This window comes from Rhinolophus sinicus, chromosome 15 (genome assembly GCF_057876585.1).
Source record: "Rhinolophus sinicus isolate RSI-liver-muscle chromosome 15, RSI-T2T, whole genome shotgun sequence".
NCBI lineage: Eukaryota > Metazoa > Chordata > Mammalia > Chiroptera > Rhinolophidae > Rhinolophus > Rhinolophus sinicus.
The window spans coordinates 68,381,477-68,403,082 of NC_142515.1; positions in this window are offsets into that span (position 1 = coordinate 68,381,477).

The window sequence follows — 21,606 nt, forward strand, 5'->3', positions numbered from 1 at the left end:
AAACTTAATCCTAACCCTAAACCTAAACCTTCACCTAACCCTACACCTAACCCTATCCTTACGTAACCCAAATCTAACCCTCACCCTAACCATAAACCAACACTAACATTAACCCTAACCTAAACCTAACACAAATACCTAAACCTAAACCTAACCCTAAATCTAACGCTAACACTAACCCTAACGAAACCCTAACCCGAACGCTAACCTAAACTTAACCTAACCCTAATCCGAACGCTAAACTAAAGCTATCCCTAACACTAGCCCTAATCCTAACCCTAAACTTAAACCAAAGCCACACCCTGACCATAACCCTAAACCTAACCTTATCCCTAAACCTAACCTAACCCATACACTAAATTAACCCGAACGCAATCCTAATACTAACACTAACCCTAACCCTTACCTTACCCTAACGCTAACCCTACGCTAAACATAACACTAACCCTAATCTTAAACCCTAAACCTAACCCTAACCCTAACCCTAACCCTAAACATAATCCTAAGCCAAAACCTAACTCTAATTTAATCGTAACCCTAAATCTAACCCTACCCATAAACCTAAACTAAACCTAAACCTAACAAAAACCCAATCCTTAACCCTAACCTTAACCCTAACCTAACACTAATACAAACCGTAACCCTAACCCTAATCCGAACCCTAATCTAACCCAAACCCTAACCGTAAACCTAACCCTAACCCTAACCTAACACTAACTGAAACCTTAACCCTAACCCTAACCCAAAAACTAACCCTAAACCCTAACCCTAACCCTAATCCGAACCCTAACCTAACAATAATCCTAACCAAACTCTAACCCTAATATTACCCCTAATCTTAACCGAACCTATCCCTAACACTAACCCTAACCCTAACTCTAACCCTAACCCTAACCCTAACCTAAACCCTAAACCTAACCCTCTACTTAACCCTACACTAACCCTAAAACTAACACTAAACCCTAACCCTAACCCTAATCTGAACCCTAACCTAACCCTAACCCTAAATCTAAACCTAACCCTAACCCTAACCCAAACCCTAACCACAACCCTACCCCTACCGCTAACCCCACCCTAACACTAACCCTAACCCTAAACCTAACCGTAACACTAACCCTACACTAACCGTAACACTAATGTTAAACCCTAACCCTAACAATAATCCGAACCCTAATTAACCCTCAGCCTACCCCAAAACCTTACCGTAACCCTAACCAAAACCCTAACCACAACCCTAACATTAACCTAACCCTAAACTTACTCTAACACTGACCTTATCGCTAACCAGAAACACTAACACTAACCCTAACCCTAACCCTAACCCTAACCCTAACCCTACCTGTAATCCTAAATCTAATCCTAATCCTAACCCTAACGCTACCTGTAACCCTAAAACTAATCCTAACCCTAACCCTAACCCTAATCCGAACCCTAACCTAACGCTAACCCTAGTCCTAAACTTGACACAAACCCTAACCCAAACCTAAACCTAACCATAACCATATCCCTACCCTAACACTAACCCTAAACCTAAACCTAAACAATAACCCTAATCCTACCCTAACTCGAACCCTAACCCTAAACACTAACCCTAACTCTAACCCTAACCTTACCCTAACCCAAACCCCAACCCTAACACTAACCCTAAACTGACTCTAACATTAATCCTAACGCTAAACCTAAACCCTAACCCTAACCCTAACGCAAACATAACCCTAACCCTAACACTAAACATGAACCTTAACCCTAACCCTAATCTGATACCTAACCTAACCCTAACCCTCAGCCTAACCACAACCCAAACCCTAAACCTAACCCTATCCCTAATTCTAACCGTAACACTAACATTACCCCTAATGCTAAACCCTAAACCTAACCCTAACCTTAAACCTAAACATACCACTAACGCTAACACTAATACTAACATTAACCGTAACACTAACCCGAACCCTAAGGTAACATAACCCTAACACTAACGATAACCCTAACCTTACCCTAACCCAAACACTAACCGTAAGCTTTACCCTAAACTAACCATAAATATAACCCTAAACCCTAACCCTAAGCCTAACCCTAAAACTATCCCTCAACCCTAACGCTAACCACAATCCGAACCCTAACCTAACTCTAACACTAACCCTAACCCTAAGCTTACCCTAACCCTAACACTACCCTTAACCCTAAACACTAACCCTTACCATAACCCTAACACTAAGCCTAACACTAAACCCTAACCCTAAACCCTAACCCTAAACCTAATCTTAACCTAACCCTAAACCTAACGCTAACCCTAACACAAACCGGAACCCTAATGCTAACACAAACCTAACCCTAGAGCTTACCCTAACCCTAAACAAAAACCTTAACCCTAATCGTACCCCAATCCTAACCCTTACGTAACCCTAAGCCTAACATTAACCCTAAACCTAAACGTAACCTTAAGCCACACCCAAACCCTAACCCAAACCCAAACCCTACCCTAACCCTAAACTTAACCCTAATCCTAACCTTACGTTAACATTATCCTAATCCAAACCCTAACCCTAACCCTAACCCAAACCCTTCCCTAACAATCACACTAACACTAAACAAACCCTAACCCTAACATTAACTCTAAACATAACCCTAACCCGAACCCGAACCCTAACCCGAACCCTAAACCTAACCCTAACCCTAACGCTAATCCTAATCCTAACATTACACTAACACCAATCCTTACCATAACGCTTAAATAACCCTAACCCTAACGCTATCGCTAACTCTAAACCCTAACTCTAACCTTAATTCGACCTTAACTTAACACTAAACCTAACCCTAACCATAACACTAACCCTAAACCTAAGCCACACAATAACCCTAACCTGAACATAACCCTAGCCCTGACCCTAACCCTAACCCTAACCCTAATATTAACACTAACCCAAACCCTAACTGTAAACTAACCCTAACATTAAGCTTAATATAACCCTAACTCCAAACCCTAAACGAAACCCTAACTCTAACCCTAACCTAAACCTCATCCAAACCCTAACCCTAGCCCTAACACTAAAGTAACCCTAACCCTAACATTAACCCTAACCTTAACCCTAACCCTAACCCAAATCCTAAACCTAACCATAACCCTAAGCTGAACCCTAACCTAAACCTAACCCTAACCCTAAACCCAATCCTAATCCTAACCCTAACAAAAAACCTAACCCTAACACTATCCCTAACCCTAACCCTTCCCTTAACCTAACCATAAACCTATTCCTAAACCCTAACCCTAACCTAACCCTAACCCATACACTAACCTGAACCCTAACCCTCAACTAACTATAATATTAACCCTAACAATAACCCTAACCGTAAACCCTAACCCTAACACTACCCTAACCCTAACCCTAAATCGAACATAACCATAACCCTAACCCCAACCCTAAATTTAAATCTAACCCTAACACTAACCCTAAACTTAATCCTAACCCTAAACCTAAACCTTGACCTAACCCTACACCTAACCCTATCCTTATGTAACCCAAATCTAACCCTCACCCTAACCATAAACCAACACTAACATTAACCCTAACCTAAACCTAACTCAAATACCTAAACCTAAACCTAACCCTAAATCTAACGCTAACACTAACCCTAACGAAACCCTAACCCGAATGCTAACCTAAACTTAACCTAACCCTAATCCGAACGCTAAACTAAAGCTATCCCTAACACTAACCCTAATCCTAACCCTAAACTTAAACCAAAGCCACACCCTGACCATAACCCTAAACCTAACCTTATCCCTAAACCTAACCTAACCCATACACTAAATTAACCCGAACGCAATCCTAATACTAACACTAACCCTAACCCTTACCTTAACCCTAACGCTAACCCTACGCTTAACATAACACTAACCCTAATCCTAAACCCTAAACCTAACCCTAACCCTAACCCTAAACATAATCCTAAGCCAAAACCTAACTCTAATTTAACCGTAACCCTAAATCTAACCCTACCCATAAACCTAAACCTAACAAAAACCCAATCCTTAACCCTAACCTTAACCCTAACCTAACACTAATACAAACCGTAACCCTAACCCTAATCCGAACCCTAATCTAACCCAAACCCTAACCGTAAACCTAACCCTAACCCTAACCTAACACTAACTGAAACCTTAACCCTAACCCTAACCCAAAAACTAACCCTAAACCCTAACCCTAACCCTATTCCGAACCCTAACCTAACTATAATCCTAACCAAACTCTAACCCTAATATTACCCCTAATCTTAACCGAACCTATCCCTAACACTAACCCTAACACTAACCCTAACTCTAACCCTAACCCTAACCCTAACCTAAACCCTAAACGTAACCCTATACTTAACCCTACACTAACCCTAAAACTAACACTAAACCCTAACCCTAACCCTAATCTGAACCCTAACCTAAACCTAACCCCAAATCTAAACCTAACCCTAACCCTAACCCAAACCCTAACCACAACCCTACCCCTACCCCTAACCCCACCCTAACACTAACCCTAACCCTAAACCTAACCGTAACACTAACCCTACACTAACCGTAACACTAATGTTAAACCCTAACCCTAACAATAATCCGAACCCTAATTAACCCTCAGCCTACCCCAAAACCTTACCGTAACCCTAACCAAAACCCTAACCACAACCCTAACATTAACCTAACCCTAAACGTACTCTAACACTGACCTTATCGCTAACCAGAAACACTAACACTAACCCTAACCCTAACCCTAACCCTAACCCTACCTGTAATCCTAAATCTAATCCTAATCCTAACCCTAACGCTACCTGTAACCCTAAAACTAATCCTAACCCTAACCCTAACCCTAATCCGAACCCTAACCTAACGCTAACCCTAGTCCTAAACTTAACACAAACCCTAACCCAAACCTAAACCTAACCATAACCATATCCTTACCCTAACACTAACCCTAAACCTAAACCTAAACAATAACCCTAATCCTACCCTAACTCGAACCCTAACCCTAAACACTAACCCTAACTCTAACCCTAACCTTACCCTAACCCAAACCCCAACCCTAACACTAACCCTAAACTGACTCTAACATTAATCCTAACGCTAAACCTAAACCCTAACCCTAACCCTAACGCAAACATAACCCTAACCCTAACACTAAACATGAACCTTAACCCTAACCCTAATCTGATACCTAACCTAACCCTAACCCTCAGCCTAACCACAACCCAAACCCTAAACCTAACCCTATCCCTAATTCTAACCGTAACACTAACATTACCCCTAATGCTAACCCTAAACCTAACCCTAACCTTAAACCTAAACATACCACTAACGCTAACACTAATACTAACATTAACCGTAACACTAACCCGAACCCTAAGGTAACATAACCCTAACACTAACGATAACCCTAACCTTACCCTAACCCAAACACTAACCGTAATCTTTACCCTAAACTAACCATAAATATAACCCTAAACCCTAACCCTAAGCCTAACCCTAAAACTATCCTTCAACCCTAACGCTAACCACAATCCGAACCCTAACCTAACTCTAACACTAACCCTAACCCTAAGCTTACCCTAACCCTAACACTACCCTTAACCCTAAACACTAACCCTTACCATAACCCTAACACTAAGCCTAACACTAAACCCTAACCCTAAACCCTAACCCTAAACCTAATCTTAACCTAACCCTAAACCTAACGCTAACCCTAACACAAACCGGAACCCTAATGCTAACACAAACCTAACCCTAAAGCTAACCCTAACCCTAAACAAAAACCTTAACCCTAATCGTACCCCAATCCTAACCCTTACGTAACCCTAAGCCTAACATTAACCCTAAACGTAAACGTAACCTTAAGCCACACCCAAACCCTAACCCAAACCCAAACCCTACCCTAACCCTAAACTTAACCCTAATCCTAACCTTACGTTAACATTATCCTAATCCAAACCCTAACCCTAACCCTAACCCAAACCCTTCCCTAACAATCACACTAACACTAAACAAACCCTAACCCTAACATTAACTCTAAACATAACCCTAACCCGAACCCGAACCCTAACCCGAACCCTAAACCTAACCCTAACCCTAACGCTAATCCTAATCCTAACATTACACTAACACCAATCCTTACCATAACGCTTAAATAACCCTAACCCTAACGTATCGCTAACTCTAAACCCTAACTCTAACCTTAATTCGACCTTAACTTAACTCTAAACCTAACCCTAACCATAACACTAACCCTAAACCTAAGCCACACAATAACCCTAACCTGAACATAACCCTAGCCCTGACCCTAACCCTAACCCTAACCCTAATATTAACACTAACCCAAACCCTAACTGTAAACTAACCCTAACATTAAGCTTAATATAACCCTATCTCCAAACCCTAAACGAAACCCTAACTCTAACCCTAACCTAAACCTCATCCAAACCCTAACCCTAGCCCTAACACTAAAGTAACCCTAACCCTAACATTAACCCTAACCTTAACCCTAACCCTAACCCAAATCCTAAACCTAACCATAACCCTAAGCTGAACCCTAACCTAAACCTAACCCTAACCCTAAACCCAATCCTAATCCTAACCCTAACAAAAAACCTAACCCTAACACTATCCCTAACCCTAACCCTTCCCTTAACCTAACCATAAACCTATTCCTAAACCCTAACCCTAACCTAACCCTAACCCATACACTAACCTGAACCCTAACCCTCAACTAACTATAATATTAACCCTAACAATAACCCTAACCCTAAACCCTAACCCTAACACTACCCTAACCCTAACCCTAAATCGAACATAACCATAACCCTAACCCCAACCCTAAATTTAAATCTAACCCTAACACTAACCCTAAACTTAATCCTAACCCTAAACCTAAACCTTGACCTAACCCTACACCTAACCCTATCCTTACGTAACCCAAATCTAACCCTCACCCTAACCATAAACCAACACTAACATTAACCCTAACCTAAACCTAACACAAATACCTAAACCTAAACCTAACCCTAAATCTAACGCTAACACTAACCCTAACGAAACCCTAACCCGAACGCTAACCTAAACTTAACCTAACCCTAATCCGAACGCTAAACTAAAGCTATCCCTAACACTAACCCTAATCCTAACCCTAAACTTAAACCAAAGCCACACCCTGACCATAACCCTAAACCTAACCTTATCCCTAAACCTAACCTAACCCATACACTAAATTAACCCGAACGCAATCCTAATACTAACACTAACCCTAACCCTTACCTTAACCCTAACGCTAACCCTACGCTAAACATAACACTAACCCTAATCCTAAACCCTAAACCTAACCCTAACCCAAACCCTAACCCTAAACATAATCCTAAGCCAAAACCTAACTCTAATTTAACCGTAACCCTAAATCTAACCCTACCCATAAACCTAAACTAAACCTAAACCTAACAAAAACCCAATCCTTAACCCTAACCTTAACCCTAACCTAACACTAATACAAACCGTAACCCTAACCCTAATCCGAACCCTAATCTAACCCAAACCCTAACCGTAAACCTAACCCTAACCCTAACCTAACACTAACTGAAACCTTAACCCTAACCCTAACCCAAAAACTAACCCTAAACCCTAACCCTAACCCTATTCCGAACCCTAACCTAACTATACTCCTAACCAAACTCTAACCCTAATATTACCCCTAATCTTAACCGAACCTATCCCTAACACTAACCCTAACACTAACCCTAACTCTAACCAAAACCCTAACCCTAACCTAAACCCTAAACCTAACCCTATACTTAACACTACACTAACCCTAAAACTAACACTAAACCCTAACCCTAACCCTAATCTGAACCCTAACCTAACCCTAACCCTAAATCTAAACCTAACCCTAACCCTAACCCAAACCCTAACCACAACCCTACCCCTACCCCTAACCCCACCCTAACACTAACCCTAACCCTAAACCTAACCGTAACACTAACCCTACACTAACCGTAACACTAATGTTAAACCCTAACCCTAACAATAATCCGAACCCTAATTAACCCTCAGCCTACCCCAAAACCTTACCGTAACCCTAACCAAAACCCTAACCACAACCCTAACATTAACCTAACCCTAAACGTACTCTAAAACTGACCTTATCGCTAACCAGAAACACTAACACTAACCCTAACCCTAACCCTAACCCTAACCCTACCTGTAATCCTAAATCTAATCCTAATCCTAACCCTAACGCTATCTGTAACCCTAAAACTAATCCTAACCCTAACCCTAACCCTAATCCGAACCCTAACCTAACGCTAACCCTAGTCCTAAACTTAACACAAACCCTAACCCAAACCTAAACCTAACCATAACCATATCCTTACCCTAACACTAACCCTAAACCTAAACCTAAACAATAAACCTAATCCTACCTTAACTCTTACCCTAACCCTAAACACTAACCCTAACTCTAACCCTAACCTTACCCTAACCCAAACCCCAACCCTAACACTAACCCTAAACTGACTCTAACATTAATCCTAACGCTAAACCTAAACCCTAACCCTAACTCTAACGCAAACATAACCCTAACCCTAACACTAAACATGAACCTTAACCTTAACCCTAATCTGATACCTAACCTAACCCTAACCCTCAGCCTAACCACAACCCAAACCCTAAACCTAACCCTATCCCTAATTCTAACCGTAACACTAACATTACCCCTAATGCTAAACCCTAAACCTAACCCTAACCTTAAACCTAAACATACCACTAACGCTAACACTAATACTAACATTAACCGTAACACTAACCCGAACCCTAAGGTAACATAACCCTAACACTAACGATAACCCTAACCTTACCCTAACCCAAACACTAACCGTAAGCTTTACCCTAAACTAACCATAAATATAACCCTAAACCCTAACCCTAAGCCTAACCCTAAAACTATCCCTCAACCCTAACGCTAACCACAATCCGAACCCTAACCTAACTCTAACACTAACCCTAACCCTAAGCTTACCCTAACCCTAACACTACCCTTAACCCTAAACACTAACCCTTACCATAACCCTAACACTAAGCCTAACACTAAACCCTAACCCTAAACCCTAACCCTAAACCTAATCTTAACCTAACCCTAAACCTAACGCTAACCCTAACACAAACCGGAACCCTAATGCTAACACAAACCTAACCCTAGAGCTAACCCTAACCCTAAACAAAAACCTTAACCCTAATCGTACCCCAATCCTAACCCTTACGTAACCCTAAGCCTAACATTAACCCTAAACCTAAACGTAACCTTAAGCCACACCCAAACCCTAACCCAAACCCAAACCCTACCCTAACCCTAAACTTAACCCTAATCCTAACCTTACGTTAACATTATCCTAATCCAAACCCTAACCCTAACCCTAACCCAAACCCTTCCCTAACAATCACACTAACACTAAACAAACCCTAACCCTAACATTAACTCTAAACATAACCCTAACCCGAACCCGAACCCTAACCCGAACCCTAAACCTAACCCTAACCCTAACGCTAATCCTAATCCTAACATTACACTAACACCAATCCTTACCATAACGCTTAAATAACCCTAACCCTAACGCTATCGCTAACTCTAAACCCTAACTCTAACCTTAATCCGAACCTTAACTTAACACTAAACCTAACCCTAACCATAACACTAACCCTAAACCTAAGCCACACAATAACCCTAACCTGAACAGAACCCTAGCCCTGACCCTAACCCTAACCCTAACCCTAATATTAACACTAACCCAAACCCTAACTGTAAACTAACCCTAACATTAAGCTTAATATAACCCTAACTCCAAACCCTAAACGAAACCCTAACTCTAACCCTAACCTAAACCTCATCCAAACCCTAACCCTAACCCTAACACTAAAGTAACCCTAACCCTAACATTAACCCTAACCTTAACCCTAACCCTAACCCAAATCCTAAACCTAACCATAACCCTATGCTGAACCCTAACCTAAACCTAACCCTAACCCTAAACCCAATCCTAATCCTAACCCTAACAAAAAACCTAACCCTAACACTATCCCTAACCCTAACCCTTCCCTTAACCTAACCATAAACCTATTCCTAAACCCTAACCCTAACCTAACCCTAACCCATACACTAACCTGAACCCTAACCCTCAACTAACTATAATATTAACCCTAACAATAACCCTAACCCTAAACCCTAACCCTAACACTACCCTAACCCTAACCCTAAATCGAACATAACCATAACCCTAACCCCAACCCTAAATTTAAATCTAACCCTAACACTAACCCTAAACTTAATCCTAACCCTAATCCTAAACCTTGACCTAACCCTACACCTAACCCTATCCTTACGTAACCCAAATCTAACCCTCACCCTAACCATAAACCAACACTAACATTAACCCTAACCTAAACCTAACACAAATACCTAAACCTAAACCTAACCCTAAATCTAACGCTAACACTAACCCTAACGAAACCCTAACCCGAACGCTAACCTAAACTTAACCTAACCCTAATCCGAACGCTAAACTAAAGCTATCCCTAACACTAACCCTAAACCTAACCCTAAACTTAAACCAAAGCCACACCCTGACCATAACCCTAAACCTAACCTTATCCCTAAACCTAACCTAACCCATACACTAAATTAACCCGAACGCAATCCTAATACTAACACTAACCCTAACCCTTACCTTAACCCTAACGCTAACCCTACGCTAAACATTACACTAACCCTAATCCTAAACCCTAAACCTAACCCTAACCCTAACCCTAACCCTAAACATAATCCTAAACCAAAACCTAACTCTAATTTAACCGTAACCCTAAATCTAACCCTACCCATAAACCTAAACTAAACCTAAACCTAACAAAAACCCAATCCTTAACCCTAACCTAACCCTAACCTAACACTAATACAAACCGTAACCCTAACCCTAATCCGAACCCTAATCTAACCCAAACCCTAACCGTAAACCTAACCCTAACCCTAACCTAACACTAACTGAAACCTTAACCCTAACCCTAACCCAAAAACTAACCCTAAACCCTAACCCTAACCCTAATCCGAACCCTAACCTAACTATAATCCTAACCAAACTCTAACCCTAATATTACCCCTAATCTTAACCGAACCTATCCCTAACACTAACCCTAACACTAACCCTAACTCTAACCCTAACCCTAACCCTAACGTAAACCCTAAACCTAACCCTATACTTAACCCTACACTAACCCTAAAACTAACACTAAACCCTAACCCTAACCCTAATCTGAACCCTAACCTAACCCTAACCCTAAATCTAAACCTAACCCTAACCCTAACCCAAACCCTAACCACAACCCTACCCCTACCCCTAACCCCACCCTAACACTAACCCTAACCCTAAAACTAACCGTAACACTAACCCTACACTAACCGTAACACTAATGTTAAACCCTAACCCTAACAATAATCCGAACCCTAATTAACCCTCAGCCTACCCCAAAACCTTACCGTAACCCTAACCAAAACCCTAACCACAACCCTAACATTAACCTAACCCTAAACGTACTCTAACACTGACCTTATCGCTAACCAGAAACACTAACACTAACCCTAACCCTAACCCTAACCCTAACCCTACCTGTAATCCTAAATCTAATCCTAATCCTAACCCTAACGCTACCTGTAACCCTAAAACTAATCCTAACCCTAACCCTAACCCTAATCCGAACCCTAACCTAACGCTAACCCTAGTCCTAAACTTAACACAAACCCTAACCCAAACCTAAACCTAACCATAACCATATCCCTACCCTAACACTAACCCTAAACCTAAACCTAAACAATAACCCTAATCCTACCCTAACTCGAACCCTAACCCTAAACACTGACCCTAACTCTAACCCTAACCTTACCCTAACCCAAACCCCAACCCTAACACTAACCCTAAACTGACTCTAACATTAATCCTAACGCTAAACCTAAACCCTAACCCTAACCCTAACGCAAACATAACCCTAACCCTAACACTAAACATGAACCTTAACCCTAACCCTAATCTGATACCTAACCTAACCCTAACCCTCAGCCTAACCACAACCCAAACCCTAAACCTAACCCTATCCCTAATTCTAACCGTAACACTAACATTACCCCTAATGCTAAACCCTAAAGCTAACCCTAACCTTAAACCTAAACATACCACTAACGCTAACACTAATACTAACATTAACCGTAACACTAACCCGAACCCTAAGGTAACATAACCCTAACACTAACGATAACCCTAACCTTACCCTAACCCAAACACTAACCGTAATCTTTACCTTAAACTAAACATAAATATAACCCTAAACCCTAACCCTAAGCCTAACCCTAAAACTATCCCTCAACCCTAACGCTAACCACAATCCGAACCCTAACCTAACTCTAACACTAACCCTAACCCTAAGCTTACCCTAACCCTAACACTACCCTTAACCCTAAACACTAACCCTTACCATAACCCTAACACTAAGCCTAACACTAAACCCTAACCCTAAACCCTAACCCTAAACCTAATCTTAACCTAACCCTAAACCTAACGCTAACCCTAACACAAACCGGAACCCTAATGCTAACACAAACCTAACCCTAGAGCTAACCCTAACCCTAAACAAAAACCTTAACCCTAATCGTACCCCAATCCTAACCCTTACGTAACCCTAAGCCTAACATTAACCCTAAACCTAAACGTAACCTTAAGCCACACCCAAACCCTAACCCAAACCCAAACCCTACCCTAACCCTAAACTTAACCCTAATCCTAACCTTACGTTAACATTATCCTAATCCAAACCCTAACCCTACCCCTAACCCAAACCCTTCCCTAACAATCACACTAACACTAAACAAACCCTAACCCTAACATTAACTCTAAACATAACCCTAACCCGAACCCGAACCCTAACCCGAACCCTAAACCTAACCCTAACCCTAACGCTAATCCTAATCCTAACATTACACTAACACCAATCCTTACCATAACGCTTAAATAACCCTAACCCTAACGCTATCGCTAACTCTAAACCCTAACTCTAACCTTAATTCGACCTTAACTTAACACTAAACCTAACCATAACCATAACAATAACCCTAAACCTAAGCCACACAATAACCCTAACCTGAACAGAACCCTAGCCCTGACCCTAACCCTAACCCTAACCCTAATATTAACACTAACCCAAACCCTAACTGTAAACTAACCCTAACATTAAGCTTAAGATAACCCTAACTCCAAACCCTAAACGAAACCCTAACTCTAACCCTAACCTAAACCTCATCCAAACCCTAACCCTAGCCCTAACACTAAAGTAACCCTAACCCTAACATTAACCCTAACCTTAACCCTAACCCTAACCCAAATCCTAAACCTAACCATAACCCTAAGCTGAACCCTAACCTAAACCTAACCCTAACCCTAAACCCAATCCTAATCCTACCCCTAACAAAAAACCTAACCCTAACACTATCCCTAACCCTAACCCTTCCCTTAACCTAACCATAAACCTCTTCCTAAACCCTAACCCTAACCTAACCCTAACCCATACACTAACCTGAACCCTAACCCTCAACTAACTATAATATTAACCCTAACAATAACCCTAACCCTAAACCCTAACCCTAACACTACCCTAACCCTAACCCTAAATCGAACATAACCATAACCCTAACCCCAACCCTAAATTTAAATCTAACCCTAACACTAACCCTAAACTTAATCCTAACCCTAAACCTAAACCTTGACCTAACCCTACACCTAACCCTATCCTTACGTAACCCAAATCTAACCCTCACCCTAACCATAAACCAACACTAACATTAACCCTAACCTAAACCTAACACAAATACCTAAACCTAAACCTAACCCTAAATCTAACGCTAACACTAACCCTAACGAAACCCTAACCCGAACGCTAACCTAAACTTAACCTAACCCTAATCCGAACGCTAAACTAAAGCTATCCCTAACACTAACCCTAATCCTAACCCTAAACTTAAACCAAAGCCACACCCTGACCATAACCCTAAACCTAACCTTATCCCTAAACCTAACCTAACCCATACACTAAATTAACCCGAACGCAATCCTAATACTAACACTAACCCTAACCCTTACCTTAACCCTAACGCTAACCCTACGCTAAACATAACACTAACCCTAATCCTAAACCCTAAACCTAACCCTAACCCTAACCCTAAACATAATCCTAAGCCAAAACCTAACTCTAATTTAACCGTAACCCTAAATCTAACCCTACCCATAAACCTAAACCTAACAAAAACCCAATCCTTAACCCTAACCTTAACCCTAACCTAACACTAATACAAACCGTAACCCTAACCCTAATCCGAACCCTAATCTAACCCAAACCCTAACCGTAAACCTAACCCTAACCCTAACCTAACACTAACTGAAACCTTAACCCTAACCCTAACCCAAAAACTAACCCTAAACCCTAACCCTAACCCTATTCCGAACCCTAACCTAACTATACTCCTAACCAAACTCTAACCCTAATATTACCCCTAATCTTAACCGAACCTATCCCTAACACTAACCCTAACACTAACCCTAACTCTAACCAAAACCCTAACCCTAACCTAAACCCTAAACCTAACCCTATACTTAACCCTACACTAACCCTAAAACTAACACTAAACCCTAACCCTAACCCTAATCTGAACCCTAACCTAACCCTAACCCTAAATCTAAACCTAACCCTAACCCTAACCCAAACCCTAACCACAACCCTACCCCTACCCCTAACCCCACCCTAACACTAACCCTAACCCTAAACCTAACCGTAACACTAACCCTACACTAACCGTAACACTAATGTTAAACCCTAACCCTAACAATAATCCGAACCCTAATTAACCCTCAGCCTACCCCAAAACCTTACCGTAACCCTAACCAAAACCCTAACCACAACCCTAACATTAACCTAACCCTAAACGTACTCTAACACTGACCTTATCGCTAACCAGAAACACTAACACTAACCCTAACCCTAACCCTAACCCTAACCCTACCTGTAATCCTAAATCTAATCCTAATCCTAACCCTAACGCTACCTGTAACCCTAAAACTAATCCTAACCCTAACCCTAACCCTAAACCGAACCCTAACCTAACGCTAACCCTAGTCCTAAACTTAACACAAACCCTAACCCAAACCTAAACCTAACCATAACCATATCCTTACCCTAACACTAACCCTAAACCTAAACCTAAACAATAACCCTAATCCTACCCTAACTCGAACCCTAACCCTAAACACTAACCCTAACTCTAACCCTAACCTTACCCTAACCCAAACCCCAACCCTAACACTAACCCTAAACTGACTCTAACATTAATCCTAACGCTAAACCTAAACCCTAACCCTAACTCTAACGCAAACATAACCCTAACCCTAACACTAAACATGAACCTTAACCTTAACCCTAATCTGATACCTAACCTAACCCTAACCCTCAGCCTAACCACAACCCAAACCCTAAACCTAACCCTATCCCTAATTCTAACCGTAACACTAACATTACCCCTAATGCTAAACCCTAAACCTAACCCTAACCTTAAACCTAAACATACCACTAACGGTAACACTAATACTAACATTAACCGTAACACTAACCCGAACCCTAAGGTAACATAACCCTAACAATAACGATAACCCTAACCTTACCCTAACCCAAACACTAACCGTAAGCTTTACCCTAAACTAACCATAAATATAACCCTAAACCCTAACCCTAAGCCTAACCCTAAAACTATCCCTCAACCCTAACGCTAACCACAATCCGAACCCTAACCTAACTCTAACACTAACCCTAACCCTAAGCTTACCCTAACCCTAACACTACCCTTAACCCTAAACACTAACCCTTACCATAACCCTAACACTAAGCCTAACACTAAACCCTAACCCTAAACCCTAACCCTAAACCTAATCTTAACCTAACCCTAAACCTAACGCTAACCCTAACACAAACCGGAACCCTAATGCTAACACAAACCTAACCCTAGAGCTAACCCTAACCCTAAACAAAAACCTTAACCCTAATCGTACCCCAATCCTAACCCTTACGTAACCCTAAGCCTAACATTAACCCTAAACCTAAACGTAACCTTAAGCCACACCCAAACCCTAACCCAAACCCAAACCCTACCCTAACCCTAAACTTAACCCTAATCCTAACCTTACGTTAACATTATCCTAATCCAAACCCTAACCCTAACCCTAACCCAAACCCTTCCCTAACAATCACACTAACACTAAACAAACCCTAACCCTAACATTAACTCTAAACATAACCCTAACCCGAACCCGAACCCTAACCCGAACCCTAAACCTAACCCTAACCCTAACGCTAATCCTAATCCTAACATTACACTAACACCAATCCTTACCATAACGCTTAAATAACCCTAACCCTAACGCTATCGCTAACTCTAAACCCTAACTCTAACCTTAATCCGAACCTTAACTTAACACTAAACCTAACCCTAACCATAACACTAACCCTAAACCTAAGCCACACAATAAGCCTAACCTGAACAGAACCCTAGCCCTGACCCTAACCCTAACCCTAACCCTAATATTAACACTAACCCAAACCCTAACTGTAAACTAACCCTAACATTAAGCTTAATATAACCCTAACTCCAAACCCTAAACGAAACCCTAACTCTAACCCTAACCTAAACCTCATCCAAACCCTAACCCTAACCCTAACACTAAAGTAACCCTAACCCTAACATTAACCCTAACCTTAACCCTAACCCTAACCCAAATCCTAAACCTAACCATAACCCTAAGCTGAACCGTAACCTAAACCTAACCCTAACCCTAAACCCAATCCTAATCCTAACCCTAAAAAAAACCTAACCCTAACACTATCCCTAACCCTAACCCTTCCCTTAACCTAACCATAAACCTATTCCTAAACCCTAACCCTAACCTAACCCTAACCCATACACTAACCTGAACCCTAACCCTCAACTAACTATAATATTAACCCTAACAATAACCCTAACCCTAAACCCTAACCCTAACACTACCCTAACCCTAACCCTAAATCGAACATAACCATAACCCTAACCCCAACCCTAAATTTAAATCTAACCCTAACACTAACCCTAAACTTAATCCTAACCCTAATCCTAAACCTTGACCTAACCCTACACCTAACCCTATCCTTACGTAACCCAAATCTAACCCTCACCTTAACCATAAACCAACACTAACATTAACCCTAACCTAAACCTAACACAAATACCTAAACCTAAACCTAACCCTAAATCTAACGCTAACACTAACCCTAACGAAACCCTAACCCGAACGCTAACCTAAACTTAACCTAACCCTAATCCGAACGCTAAACTAAAGCTATCCCTAACATTAACCCTAATCCTAACCCTAAACTTAAACCAAAGCCACACCCTGACCATAACCCTAAACCTAACCTTATCCCTAAACCTAACCTAACCCATACACTAAATTAACCCGAACGCAATCCTAATACTAACACTAACCCTAACCCTTACCTTAACCCTAACGCTAACCCTACGCTAAACATAACACTAACCCTAATCCTAAACCCTAAACCTAACCCTAACCCTAACCCTAACCCTAAACATAATCCTAAGCCAAAACCTAACTCTAATTTAACCGTAACCCTAAATCTAACCCTACCCATAAACCTAAACTAAACCTAAACCTAACAAAAACCCAATCCTTAACCCTAACCTAACCCTAACCTAACACTAATACAAACCGTAACCCTAACCCTAATCCGAACCCTAATCTAACCCAAACCCTAACCGTAAACCTAACCCTAATCCTAACCTAACACTAACTGAAACCTTAACCCTAACCCTAACCCAAAAACTAACCGTAAACCCTAACCCTAACCCTAATCCGAACCCTAACCTAACTATAATCCTAACCAAAGTCTAACCCTAATATTACCCCTAATCTTAACCGAACCTATCCCTAACACTAACCCTAACACTAACCCTAACTCTAACCCTAACCCTAACCCTAACCTAAACCCTAAACCTAACCCTATACTTAACCCTACACTAACCCTAAAACTAAAACTAAACCCTAACCCTAACCCTAATCTGAACCCTAACCTAACCCTAACCCTAAATCTAAACCTAACCCTAACCCTAACCCAAACCCTAACCACAACCCTACCCCTACCCCTAACCCCACCCTAACACTAACCCTAACCCTAAACCTAACCGTAACACTAACCCTACACTAACCGTAACACTAATGTTAAACCCTAACCCTAACAATAATCCGAACCCTAATTAACCCTCAGCCTACCCCAAAACCTTACCGTAACCCTAACCAAAACCCTAACCACAACCCTAACATTAACCTAACCCTAAACGTACTCTAACACTGACCTTATCGCTAACCAGAAACACTAACACTAACCCTAACCCTAACCCTAACCCTAACCCTACCTGTAATCCTAAATCTAATCCTAATCCTAACCCTAACGCTACCTGTAACCCTAAAACTAATCCTAACCCTAACCCTAACCCTAATCCGAACCCTAACCTAACGCTAACCCTAGTCCTAAACTTAACACAAACCCTAACCCAAACCTAAACCTAACCATAACCATATCCCTACCCTAACACTAACCCTAAACCTAAACCTAAACAATAACCCTAATCCTACCCTAACTCGAACCCTAACCCTAAACACTGACCCTAACTCTAACCCTAACCTTACCCTAACCCAAACCCCAACCCTAACACTAACCCTAAACTGACTCTAACATTAATCCTAACGCTAAACCTAAACCCTAACCCTAACCCTAACGCAAACATAACCCTAACCCTAACACTAAACATGAACCTTAACCCTAACCCTAATCTGATACCTAACCTAACCCTAACCCTCAGCCTAACCACAACCCAAACCCTAAACCTAACCCTATCCCTAATTCTAACCGTAACACTAACATTACCCCTAATGCTAAACCCTAAACCTAATCCTAACCTTAAACCTAAACATACCACTAACGCTAACACTAATACTAACATTAACCGTAACACTAACCCGAACCCTAAGGTAACATAACCCTAACACTAACGATAACCCTAACCTTACCCTAACCCAAACACTAACCGTAATCTTCACCCTAAACTAACCATAAATATAACTCTAAACCCTAACCCTAAGCCTAACCCTAAAACTATCCCTCAACCCTAACGCTAACCACAATCCGAACCCTAACCTAACTCTAACACTAACCCTAACCCTAAGCTTACCCTAACCCTAACACTACCCTTAACCCTAAACACTAACCCTTACCATAACCCTAACACTAAGCCTAACACTAAACCCTAACCCTAAACCCTAACCGTAACCTAATCTTAACCTAACCCTAAACCTAACGTTAACCCTAACACAAACCGGAACCCTAATGCTAACACAAACCTAACCCTAGAGCTAACCCTAACCCTAAACAAAAACCTTAACCCTAATCGTACCCCAATCCTAACCCTTACGTAACCCTAAGCCTAACATTAACCCTAAACCTAAACGTAACCTTAAGCCACACCCAAACCCTAACCCAAACCCAAACCCTACCCTAACCCTAAACTTAACCCTAATCCTAACCTTACGTTAACATTATCCTAATCCAAACCCTAACCCTAACCCTAACCCAAACCCTTCCCTAACAATCACACTAACACTAAACAAACCCTAACCCTAACATTAACTCTAAACATAACCCTAACCCGAACCCGAACCCTAACCCGAACCCTAAACCTAACCCTAACCCTAACGCTAATCCTAATCCTAACATTACACTAACACCAATCCTTACCATAACGCTTAAATAACCCTAACCCTAACGCTATCGCTAACTCTAAACCCTAACTCTAACCTTAATCCGAACCTTAACTTAACACTAAACCTAACCCTAACCATAACACTAACCCTAAACCTAAGCCACACAATAACCCTAACCTGAACAGAACCCTAGCCCTGACCCTAACCCTAACCCTAACCCTAATATTAACACTAACCCAAACCCTAACTGTAAACTAACCCTAACATTAAGCTTAATATAACCCTAACTCCAAACCCTAAACGAAACCCTAACTCTAACCCTAACCTAAACCTCATCCAAACCCTAACCCTAACCCTAACACTAAAGTAACCCTAACCCTAACATTAACCCTAACCTTAACCCTAACCCTAACCCAAATCCTAAACCTAACCATAACCCTAAGCTGAACCCTAACCTAAACCTAACCCTAACCCTAAACCCAATCCTAATCCTAACCCTAAAAAAAACCTAACCCTAACATTATCCCTAACCATAACCTTTCCCTTAACCTAACCATAAACCTATTCCTAAACCCTAACCCTAACCTAACCCTAACCCATACACTAACCTGAACCCTAACCCTCAACTAACTATAATATTAACCCTAACAATAACCCTAACCCTAAACCCTAACCCTAACACTACCCTAACCCTAACCCTAAATCGAACATAACCATAACCCTAACCCCAACCCTAAATTTAAATCTAACCCTAACACTAACCCTAAACTTAATCCTAACCCTAAACCTAAACCTTGACCTAACCCTACACCTAACCCTATCCTTACGTAACCCAAATCTAACCCTCACCCTAACCATAAACCAACACTAACATTAACCCTAACCTAAACCTAACACAAATACCTAAACCTAAACCTAACCCTAAATCTAACGCTAACACTAACCCTAACGAAACCCTAACCCGAACGCTAACCTAAACTTAACCTAACCTTAATCCGAACGCTAAACTAAAGCTATCCCTAACACTAACCCTAATCCTAACCCTAAACTTAAACCAAAGCCACACCCTGACCATAACCCTAAACCTAACCTTATCCCTAAACCTAACCTAACCCATACACTAAATTAACCCGAACGCAATCCTAATACTAACACTAACCCTAACCCTTACCTTAACCCTAACGCTAACCCTACGCTAAACATAACACTAACCCTAATCCTAAACCCTAAACCTAACCCTAACCCAAACCCTAACCCTAAACATAATCCTAAGCCAAAACCTAACTCTAATTTAACCGTAACCCTAAATCTAACCCTACCCATAAACCTAAACTAAACCTAAACCTAACAAAAACCCAATCCTTAACCCTAACCTTAACCCTAACCTAACACTAATACAAACCGTAACCCTAACCCTAATCCGAACCCTAATCTAACCCAAACCCTAACCGTAAACCTAACCCTAACCCTAACCTAACACTAACTGAAACCTTAACCCTAACCCTAACCCAAAAACTAACCCTAAACCCTAACCCTAACCCTAATCCGAACCCTAACCTAACTATAATCCTAACCAAACTCTAACCCTAATATTACCCCTAATCTTAACCGAACCTATCCCTAACACTAACCCTAACACTAACCCTAACTCTAACCCTAACCCTAACCCACACCTAAACCCTAAACCTAACCCTATACTTAACC